Here is a 10,626-nt window from a genome sequence, read left to right as displayed (position 1 = left end):
TGGTAGAGCAATAGTCTTAGACACAAAAGCTCAGGAACAGCACCCAGGCCTTCAGTTCAAGTGCCAGGGCTAGCAAACACATACCAAAAATGTGGTATTTGCAACCAAAGAATAAATTTTAATTTGATCTCTTTTTAGCCAATTTAATGTCCGAGCTCTTGATCTGCAAGGCTCTTGGCCACTCTACACCTGGAGAATAACAATTATTCAAGTGGAAAAGAAGGATCTAGAATGATTCACCATTAGAGATGCTGATGTTTGAAAGACTATGTGGAAAAAAAATACTTCAGTCTCTAAAAGAATATAGCACTCACAGTGGAAACTCTGAGTTTGTTAATTGATGGTCAGTATCTAGGCTTGAACTCAGAACCTGGGCTTTGTCCCTCAAGGGTAGTACTCTACCACTTGAGACACATCTCCACCTCTAGTCTTTTTGGCTGTCAATTGGAGTAAGAGTCCCATGGATTTTCCTATCCGAGCTGGCTTTGAATAACGATCCTCAGATCTCAGCCTCCTGAGTAGCTAGTATTGCAAGCTTGAACCTGTGATGGCTAATTGAATTTTAATGGTACCAACTACCAGAGATGGTAGTTAAGACATTTACATCCACCACAAAAGTCCAAGTTAATTTCAGGTTTGGTTTCTCCAACACACTTAAGAGAAAGATCAGTAGAGATCTATCATTAAAACTTAATAGTAGAATTCAAATACCCTTGGCTTATTTTTTAATTGTGAGAATACTACACAAAGGAGTTACAACTACATGGGCAAGATCTTGGCTTATTTTGAGTCCTGTTGAATCCTAGATTTCAGGGACAAATCCCAAAATACAAGTGTTAGGAGGTCAGAGACAGGAGAGTTCCCTGAAATTGCATTAAAATTAATATTAACAATAATATCATTTGTTTAACTACCAATCTAACAAATACACTTAATATATTTTTTTCCAAGCCTTTTCATTTCCTAACAAATGGAGCAATGTCATTATTTTTCATAGAGGCATAGAATTCCATTGTGTATATATACAACATTTTCTTGATCCATTCATCTACTGAGAGGCATCAGGGTTGGTTCCATATCTTCCTTATGGTAAATAATGCTGCAATAATTAACATAGTCCTGCTGGTAGCTTTAGTGTGGTCTTGTTTGTGATCATTTGGGTAAATGCCCAAAAGTGGGATTGCTGGGAAATAGAGGAACCTCCATATTGCTTTCCAAAGTGGTGGAACAAGTTTACACTCCCACCAACAATGTAGTAATGTTCACTTCTCTCTGCATCCCCTCAAGCATCTGTTGTTATTAGAGTTCTTGATTATTGCCATTCTAACTGGTGTGAGGTTATATCTCTATGGTTTGATTTGCATTTCTTTTATGGCTAGAGAGGTTGAGCATTTCTTCATGTATCTATTGGCAATCCTTCTTTCCTCTTCAGAGAAGTTTCTCTGTAAGTTTTTAACCCACTTATTTATTGGTCAGCGGTTTCTTTGGAGATTTGTTATGTGGGGATTTAATTTTTTGAGTTCCAGGTATATTTTAGATATGAAACCCTTGTCAGTTGTATGGCTAGTGAAGATCTTCTCCCAATCTGTGGGCTTTCTATTGATCTTGCTAGCTATGTGCTTGGCCATGCAGAAGCTCTGCAATTTTGTGCAATCCCATTTGTTAAACCTTTCTTTGATTTGTTGTGTTTCTAGGTCTCTATTAAGAAAATTTCGGCCTGTGCCAAGGAGACCTAGGGTTTCTCCTATACCAACTTGTAAAGTTTTCAAATTGTCTGCTTTGACTCTGAGGTCTTTGATCCATTTGGAGTTGATTCTGGTGCAGAATGATATATAAGAATCTAGCTTTCATTTTCTACAAGTAGTTAACCAATTTAGCCAGCACCATTTACTGAAGAAGGTGTCTTTCTTCCATTCTATTTCTTGAGCTTCGTTATTGAAGATTAGTTGGCTATAGGTCTGTGTGTTCATTTCTGGGTTTTCAATTCTGTTCCATTGGTCCTGAGGTCTGTTCTTATGCAGGTACAATGCCGTTTTGATTACTATGGCTTTGTAGTAGAGTTTGAAATTTGGTATTGGTATTCTTCCAGCCCTGTTCTTTATGTTGAGGATTGTTTTTGCTATTCGGGGTCTTTTAATGTACCATATGTATTTTTGGATTGCCTCTTCTAAATCCTTGAAGAATGAGGTTGGAATATTGATTGGTATTGCACTGAATTTGGAGATAGCCTTCGGAAGTATGGCCATTTTCCCGATCTTGATCTTTCAAATCCAGAAGCATGGGAGTTTTTTCCACTTTCTAAGTTCTGTTTTGATTTCCTTTTTCACGTTTTCAAAGTTTTCTTCATAGATGTCCTTCACTTCTTTGGTTAAGTTAATTCTTCGGTATTTTATTTTTTGTGGGGCTATTACAAATGGAGTTGCTTTCTTAATTTCAGCCTCACTATTTCTTTGTTGGCATACAGAAAAGCCATTGATTTTTGAGGGTTAATTTTATACCCTGCTACTTTGCCAAAGTTTTGAAACAGCTTGAGTAATTTGGGAGTGGGGTCTGTGGGATTCTTTAAACACAAGATCATGTCATCTGCAAAGAAGGAGAGTTTTACTTCTTCTTTCCCTATTTGGATCCCCTTTATGTTTGCATCTCTTCTTATTTGTAGCTAGGCATTCTAATACTAGATTGAAGAGAAGTGGAGAGAGTGGACATCCTTGTCTAGTTCCTGAGGTAAGAGGAAATAGCTTTAGTTTTTCACCATTAACTGTAATGCTGGCTGTAGGTTTGTCATATACAGCCTTTATAGTATTGAGGAATGTTCCATGGATTCCTAATTTTTCCAGAACCTTCATCATAAAGGGGTGTTGGATCTTGTCAAATGCTTTTTCTGCGTCTATTGATATAACCATGTGGTTCTTATCCCTGCTCCTATTGATGTGATGAATTATACTAATTGATTTGTTTATATTGAACCAGCTTTGCCTCCCTGAAATGAATCCTGTTTGATCGTGGTGTATGATTTTTTGGATGAATTGTTGAAGTCGATTGGCCAAAATTTTGTTGAGAAGTTTTTCATGAATGTTCATCCTAGAAATGGGTCTATGGTTCTCTTTCTTTGATGAGACCCAGCCTGGTTTTTGATGAGGGCTATGATGGCTTCATAGAATGAGTTACGTAGAGAACTTCCTCTTTCAATTTCATTGAAGATTTGGAGGGGTATTAATGTGAGCTCTGCTTTGAAGACCTTGTAGAATTCCGCTGTGAAACCATCTGGACCTGGGCTTTTCTTAGATGAGAGATCTCTTATTACTGTTTATATTTCAGTGCTTGTTATGGGCCTGTTAAGGTGATTTAACTCATCTTGGCTTAGTTTTGGCATGTCAGTATTTGCTAAGAAATGGTGTATTTCTGCCAAGTTATCAAACTTATTAGCATAAAGTTTTGAGAAGTATTTCCTTATAATGTTCTGAATCTTGGTGGTTTCTCTGGTGATGTTTCCATTCTCATCTATGAGTTTATTTATTTGGGTGTGTTCTCTTCTTTTTCTGATAAGATTTGCTAAAGGTCTGGAAATTTTGTTAATTTTTTCGAAGAACCAACTCTTTGTTTCATTGATTCTTTATATGGCTCTTTTGGATTCTAATTCATTCAATTCTGATTTAATTTCTCTGTCCATTGGGCTGGGGTTTATTCTGCTGCTCTTTCTGAAGGAGGCTCAGATGTCTCATTAAATTGTTGGTTTCAGATCTCTCCAATATGTTGATGTAGGAACTCAGAGCTATAAACTTGCCTCTGAGTACTACCTTTGCTGTATCCAGAGGGGTTGGTAATTTGTGTGCTCATTTTTGTTGAATATCATGAATATTTGAATTTCATTTCTAATATCTTCCATGACCCACTCATGATTCAGCAGAGTGTTGTTCAGCCTCCATGTGTTACAGGACTTTCTTTAGTGGCTTTTGGTGTGGAGTCCTACTTTTAATCCCTTGTGGTCTGAGAGAATGCAAGGTATAACTTCAGTGTTTCTGAATTTGGACAAGTTTGCTTTGTGGCCTAAAATGTGGTCTATTTTGGAAAATGTTCTATATGCTGCTGAGAAAAACGTGTATTCTGATGCTGCTGGGTCAAATCTTCGGAAGATGTCTGTTAAATCTAGTTGATCTATGCAGTTGTTCAGATATGCACGTTCTTTGTTGAGTTTTTGCCGAGTTGATCTATCTAGTGGGGATAGTGGTGTGTTAAAATCTCCTACAATTAATGTCTTTGGATCTATGTGGGATTTAAGGGAAAGTAGTGTTTCTTGGATAAATTTGGGTGCTCCGTTGTTTGGCAAATAAATATTTAGAATTGTAATATCCTCCTGAAGGAGAGATCCATTAATAAGTATGTAGCGACCTTCTTTATCTCTTCTAACTAATTTTAATTTGAAGTCTATTTTGTTGGATATTAGGATTGCAACTCCAGCTTGTATATGGAGGCCATTTGCTTGGGAGATTTTGTTCTAACCTTTCACATTGAAAATGTGTTTGTTTTTATGGGCAAAATTCCTGAAGGTAGCAGAAAGAAGGATCGTGCTTTTTAATCAAGCTAGACAGTTTATGTCACTTAATTGGAGAGTTAAGTCCGTTAATGTTAAGAGATAGGACTGAGTAGTATTTGGGAGTTCCTGGCATTTTATCTCCTTCTTGGGGGCTGGGGCAACTGGGTTCTTCCTATGGTTCTTGGATTCTCGGTTTGGGTGCAGTTTCTTGGCCTCTATTGTTGTCTTGTTGGTTTTCTACGTGTAGGACATCTTTAAGAATCTTTTGTAGGACTGGTTTGGTAGAGATGTATTGTTTCAATTTTTCTTTGCTATGGAAGGTATTTATTTGGCCTTCAGTTATGAAGGAGAGTTTAGCTGGGTACAGTATTCTTGGTTGATAGTTGTTTGTTTCTAAGGGATGGCATGCATCATTCCAGGTTCTTCTTGCTTTGATTGAATCTGCTTAGAAATCTGAGGTGATTCTAATTGGTTTCCATTTACAGGTAATTTATCTTTTCTCCTTGACAGCTTTAAGGATCTGTTCCTTGGTCTAAATTGATCCTGTGTGGATTATAATGTGACGGTGGGATGTCCTATTCTGGTCTGGTCTATTTGGAGTTCTAAAAGCATCTTGTATCTGAATAGGCCTATCTTTTTGGGAAATTCTCTGACAGGGTCCTGTTAAACAAATTTCCTAGACCATTAACTTCTGTTTCTAGGTGCTCCTCTACACCCATTATCCTTAGATTAGGCCTTCTGATGGTGTCTTCCAAGTGTTGGATATTTCATATTTCATATTTCTTGGACTTGTCTTGGATGGTTGTATGTTCTTGCTCTATAATATCTAGGCTGTTTTCAATCCCCAAGATTCGACCTTCTACATGGTCTAACCTGCTGTCAAGACTTTCTACTTTGGTTTTTATTTCTTTTCCTTCTAATTGGTCAGCTTTGATGGCTTCAAATTCTTTGTTGAAGCTTTGTTTTAAATCTTGTATGAACTTCTTTACTTCCTTAAGTTGGTGTTAAGTGTTTGTTCTCAAATCACTTAGCTGATTTGTTATGGTTTCTTTGGACTTCCATTCCTGTTGTTGGGTTCCATTCAGCATTCCCTTTGTGGTCTCCTTGACTTCCATCAGCTCTTTGTTAATGGATCCCATGAATGCCTTTAGCGATCTTTGTGTGTTCTCATCCTGCTCTCTCAATTCCTGTATTACTTTTTGCTTAGCTTCCTTCCGTTCATGCCATTCCTGTAGTTCTCTTTGAATGTTCTCAGCATGTGCACGCCATTCTTGCCTTTCTCTTGGAGTATTCTCAAGCTGCTCAAGCAAATCCTGTATCAGTTTTTGAGTAGCTTCCTCACGCTCATGATATTCCTGTGTAAACCTTTGAATTGCCTCCTCTCTCTCCCTATCACACTCATACAGAGTCCTTTGTAGGTTTTCAATCTTTTCATTTATCATGTTTACCAGCAGTTTTTGTAGAGCTTTTTGGGAATTCTCCTCTGGATTATTCATTATCTGTTCTGTCCCCTGAATATCATGAGTGGGAGTTGAGATACCTGGACTTGCCATTTTTCTTGTGTTTTTTCAGGCTTACTCTGCCCATTTGGGATGAAAATAACACCAGTTTTGTGCTAGAGCACTAACTTAAGGCAAACATCAACCAAAGTCTGAATTTGCACAGTCCATAGTCTGCAGATACAATCTAGTTCAACAGATACATCTATTCAACATCAAACAACTATTTATTAATGGGCTATGAATCACAAAGAAGAATTTGGAAAACCAGAAATTATTAGGGTTAGGGAGAGATGTGGGTAAAACATAGGAATAGAGTGATGTGGGAAAGGACAGGGAGAGTAAACTAAGTCCTAATCTCAAAGCAGGAAATAGGTTGGATAGTATGAAAGTAGAGACAGAGAAAAAAAGAAGAAAAAGAAAGGGAAAAAATATAGACCAGAAAAAAGAGAAAAGTAAAAATTATTATGCAGAATCGAAAACAAACTATTCAGAGGAGAACATGAATATAATGAGAGAAGGGGAGGGATATAAAGAGATGTGAAAATCTTAATAATAAAAATACTTAGAATACTTAAAATATTATATAGGTATAAATTGGTAGTCCTGCTATTAAGGAATTTAAGTCTCAGAGGTTTTGAATTGAGTAATAAATTTGTGGATTAAGTGTGTACAGAATGGGGGATAGGGTCTAATAGTCAACTATGGGTTTATCTGAGGATGTGCAGTACAACAATTAAGTCTCATAAAGAACAAAAGAGAAGAAAATGTGAAAAGCATAAGAGAGAAAGAAAAAAGATAAAAAGTTCAGTTGAACTAAACAAAAACAAAAAGAATTTTTTTTATAAAAAGAAAGAAAAAAAGTAAATGGCACACACACATGTACTCCTAAAATAAAAATTATGAGGAAAAAAAAGTTACTAGAAAACAATTTTTTTCAAAAAACGTAAAAATTAAAAATTAAAAAAAAAAGTTTTAGAAAAGAAAAACTTTTTATAAAAGGTATAAAAAAAAAGAAGAGAAGAAAAAATTTCTTTGAATTTTTTGGGAGGGTTGGGAAAAATCCTGTATCTCCCATGTTTCCGTAACCAGTCTCTTGTTGGAGACTCTGTCTGCTTGTGGTCCTGTGGCTTGGCTGGTTTCTTAAGTCAGTTTGTTTGAACAGGCAGAAAAATGCTCTACTTTGCCCAGGATTTTGCAATCTTCCTCCCAGTTTATTCCAATGGGAGGGAGATCTGCTTTTAGTATCACAAAAGAGGGAGGTGGCTTTTTCCTCAAATTTGGAGATGCTGTGATGAGGCTAGTTTCTGGGTAGATTTGAGGCTTTTCAGCAAATAGTAGCTTTTACCGGGGGCTAGTTAGTGAGAAACTCACAGAGCCCTGCCTGGAGCCATTCTCAGGATTTATGTTTACTGAATTTCAATTGATTATCAAGGCTGCTAAAGGGAGGAACAGCCTCTGGCTCTGATTACCCAGTGAAGAAAGCCACTCCTAGCACTGGCACCGGAGCTTGGTGAATTTTCCCTGGTAGGAGCTGAGTCTGGCAGGTCTGTTTAGGTTCTTGTGACCTGCTAAATGACTCTAGTTTTCTTCCAAGGCCTGAGTTGGAGCTAGCAGGTCCGCTGAGCTTTGTTGGTATCCAAGATGGAGATCTCCAGTACTGGGGAGGGGAGGGGTGGCCTTCCCTCCTCTGCTCCCTGAGAAGGAGTGAGGATGTCAGGCTTCTACTCATGCCAAGTCTTGGTTCCTGGCTTGTCTCTGGTCTGTGAACTGCATGGTGAAGATGTCCGCTCATTGTTGGTTCTTGCTGGTGTTGAGAAGAATCCGCTCGCCCACTGAATCTGGCTCCTTTGTACCAGACTCTGTGATTCAGGTATGGTGGGTTCAGTCACCAGCACCACCGCTGCTGTCGCAGTGGCTGCGGCTGCTGGCAAGAGCTCAGATCTGTCTCCCTGTCTGGATTTTCCCTCTCTGGCACACTTGGTGTGATTCTCTGGCTTAGGACTGTTCACTGGAACTGTAAAACTGCTTTCTATGCGAGAGCTTGTTGTGCCTCCAGAATCTCCTCTGCCATCTTCCCGGAACTCTCTCTTTTTATCTTTTAAAATAAATTTTTTTGTTTAGTTCTAGTGACCATTTGATCCTTTTTTTCTTTCCTACTCTTTCTTTTCACGTTTTATTCTCTTTCATTCTTTGCATGATAAATTGCTGTTCTCATCCTCATATATACCTGTAGTTGATTATTTGACTTTAGCCCTATTGTGTACACACTTAATCCAGAAATTTATTACTCAGTTTAAAACTGCTTAGACTTAACTTCTGTAATAGCAGTACTACCTCTTAATACCTATATAATATTTTTAGCATTTTTATATTTAAGTTTTCCATATCTCCATTCTATCCCTCCTGTTCTCTTATTCTGTCTGCGTTCTTCTCTGAATATTATGTCTTAAAATTTGCATAATTTTTAAGTGTTGCACTTCTAAATTTTTAATGTTTGTTTTTCTGTTTTTTCGTCTTTTTTCTTTCTCTTTCTTCTTTTTTTCTCTCTCTACTATCATTCTATCCAAGGTATTTCCCGCTTTGATATTAGGATTTGTTTGAATTAACTCTCCCACTGCCTTTCCACATCCCTCTATGCCTATTTTTACCCACATCTCTCCCTAAACTTAATAATTTCTGTTTGCCAACTTCTTCTTTGCTGTTCGTAGCCCATTAATACTTAGTTGTTTGATGTTGAATAGATATATCTATTGAATTATATTGTATCTGCAGACTTTTGACTGTGCAACTACAGACTTTGGTTGATGCTTGCCTTAAAATAGTGTGCTAGCACAAAACTGATTTATTTTCATCCCAAATGGGCAGAGCAATCTGGAAAAACACAAGAAAAATGGCAAGTCCAGCTATCTCGACTCCCACTAATAATAATCAGGGGACAAAAAAGATAATGAATAATCCATTGAAGAGTTCCCAAAAAGCTCTACAAATACTACTGGTAAACATGGTAGATTAAAAGATTGAAAATCTGCAAAGGACTCTCTATAAGCGTGATAGGGAGAGAGAGGAGGCAAAACAAAGGATATCATGAGTGTGAGGAAGGTACTCAAAGATTGATACAGGAATTGCGAGAGTAGCTTGAGAACACTTAAAGAGAAATAAAGGAATTGAGTGAGCAGGCTGGGATCAGTCAAAGAGAAAGTCATGAATGTCATGAGCAGGCTGAAAACACTCAAAGAGAACTACAGGAACTGTGTGAATATGAAGAAGCTAATCAAAGAGTAATAGAGGAATTGAGAGAGGGGGATGAGAATACAGAAAGATCACTAAAGGTATTCAAGGAATCCATAAATAGAGAGCTCAAACAAGTCAGGGAGGCCACAAAAGGGAATGCTGAATGGAACCTAACAGAAGGAATAGGAGTCCAAGGAAACCATAACTAATCAACTAAGTGATTTGAGAATAAATGCTGACACCAAATTAAGGAAGTAAAGAAGTCCATACAACATCTAAAACAAAGCTCCAACAAAGAATCTGAAGCCATCAAAGCCGACCAACTAGAAGGAAAAATAAAAAACAAAGTAGAAAGACTTGATAGTAGGTTAGACCATGCTGAAGATGAATTTCAGGGATTGAAGTCAGCCTAGTTATTATAAAGAAAGAACATACAACCATCCAAGACAAATCCAAGAAATATGACAGAGCTATTCAACACTTGGAAGACAACATCAGAAGGCGTAATCTGAGGCTAATGGGTGTAGAGACAGAAGTTAATGGTCTAGGAAATCTGTTTAACAGGATCCTAGCAGAGAACTTTCCAAACATGCACAAAGATAGGTCTATTCAGATACAAGAAGCTTTTAGAACACCAAATAGACGGGACCAGGATAGGACATGCCACCATCACATTATAATATACACACGATCAATTCAGACCAAAGAAAAGTTCCTTAAAGCTGTCAAGGAGAAAAGCTCAATCACTGATAAAGGGAAACCAATTAGAATCAGCTTAGATTCCTCAGCAGAAACAATTAATGCCAGAAGAGCCTAGAATGATGTATGCCATGCCCTAAAGACAAACAACTATCAACCAAGAATACTGTACCCAGATAAACTCTCCTTCAAAACCAACTAGATCACAATAAAGGCCAAGCAACCATACCCAAACTGAGAATCCAAGAACCATAGGAAGAACCAAGTTTCCACAGCCCCCAAGAAGGTGGATAAAATGGCAGCAACTCCCAAATACCTCAGTCCTATCTCTCAACATTAACGGACTTAACTCTCCAATTAAACGACATAGACTCTCTTCTTGGATTAAAAAGCAACATCCTTCTATTTGCTTCTTTTAGGAGTCACATCTTGCCCGTAAAAACAAACACATTTTCAATGTGAAAGGTTGAAACAAAATCTACCAAGCAAATGGCCCCCATAACCAGGCGGGAGTTGCAATCCTAATACCAGATAAAATAGACTTCAAATTAAAATTAGTGAGAAAACATAAAGAAGGTCGCCACATACTCATTAAGGGATCTCTCCTTCAGGAGGATATTACAATTCTAAATATCTATTCGCCAAACAACGGAGCACCCA

The sequence above is a fragment of the Dipodomys spectabilis genome, unplaced genomic scaffold (assembly GCF_019054845.1).
Source record: "Dipodomys spectabilis isolate Male_0828 unplaced genomic scaffold, ASM1905484v1 ptg000285l, whole genome shotgun sequence".
Taxonomy (NCBI): Eukaryota; Metazoa; Chordata; class Mammalia; order Rodentia; family Heteromyidae; genus Dipodomys; species Dipodomys spectabilis.
Note: the sequence above shows the minus strand (reverse complement) of the source record.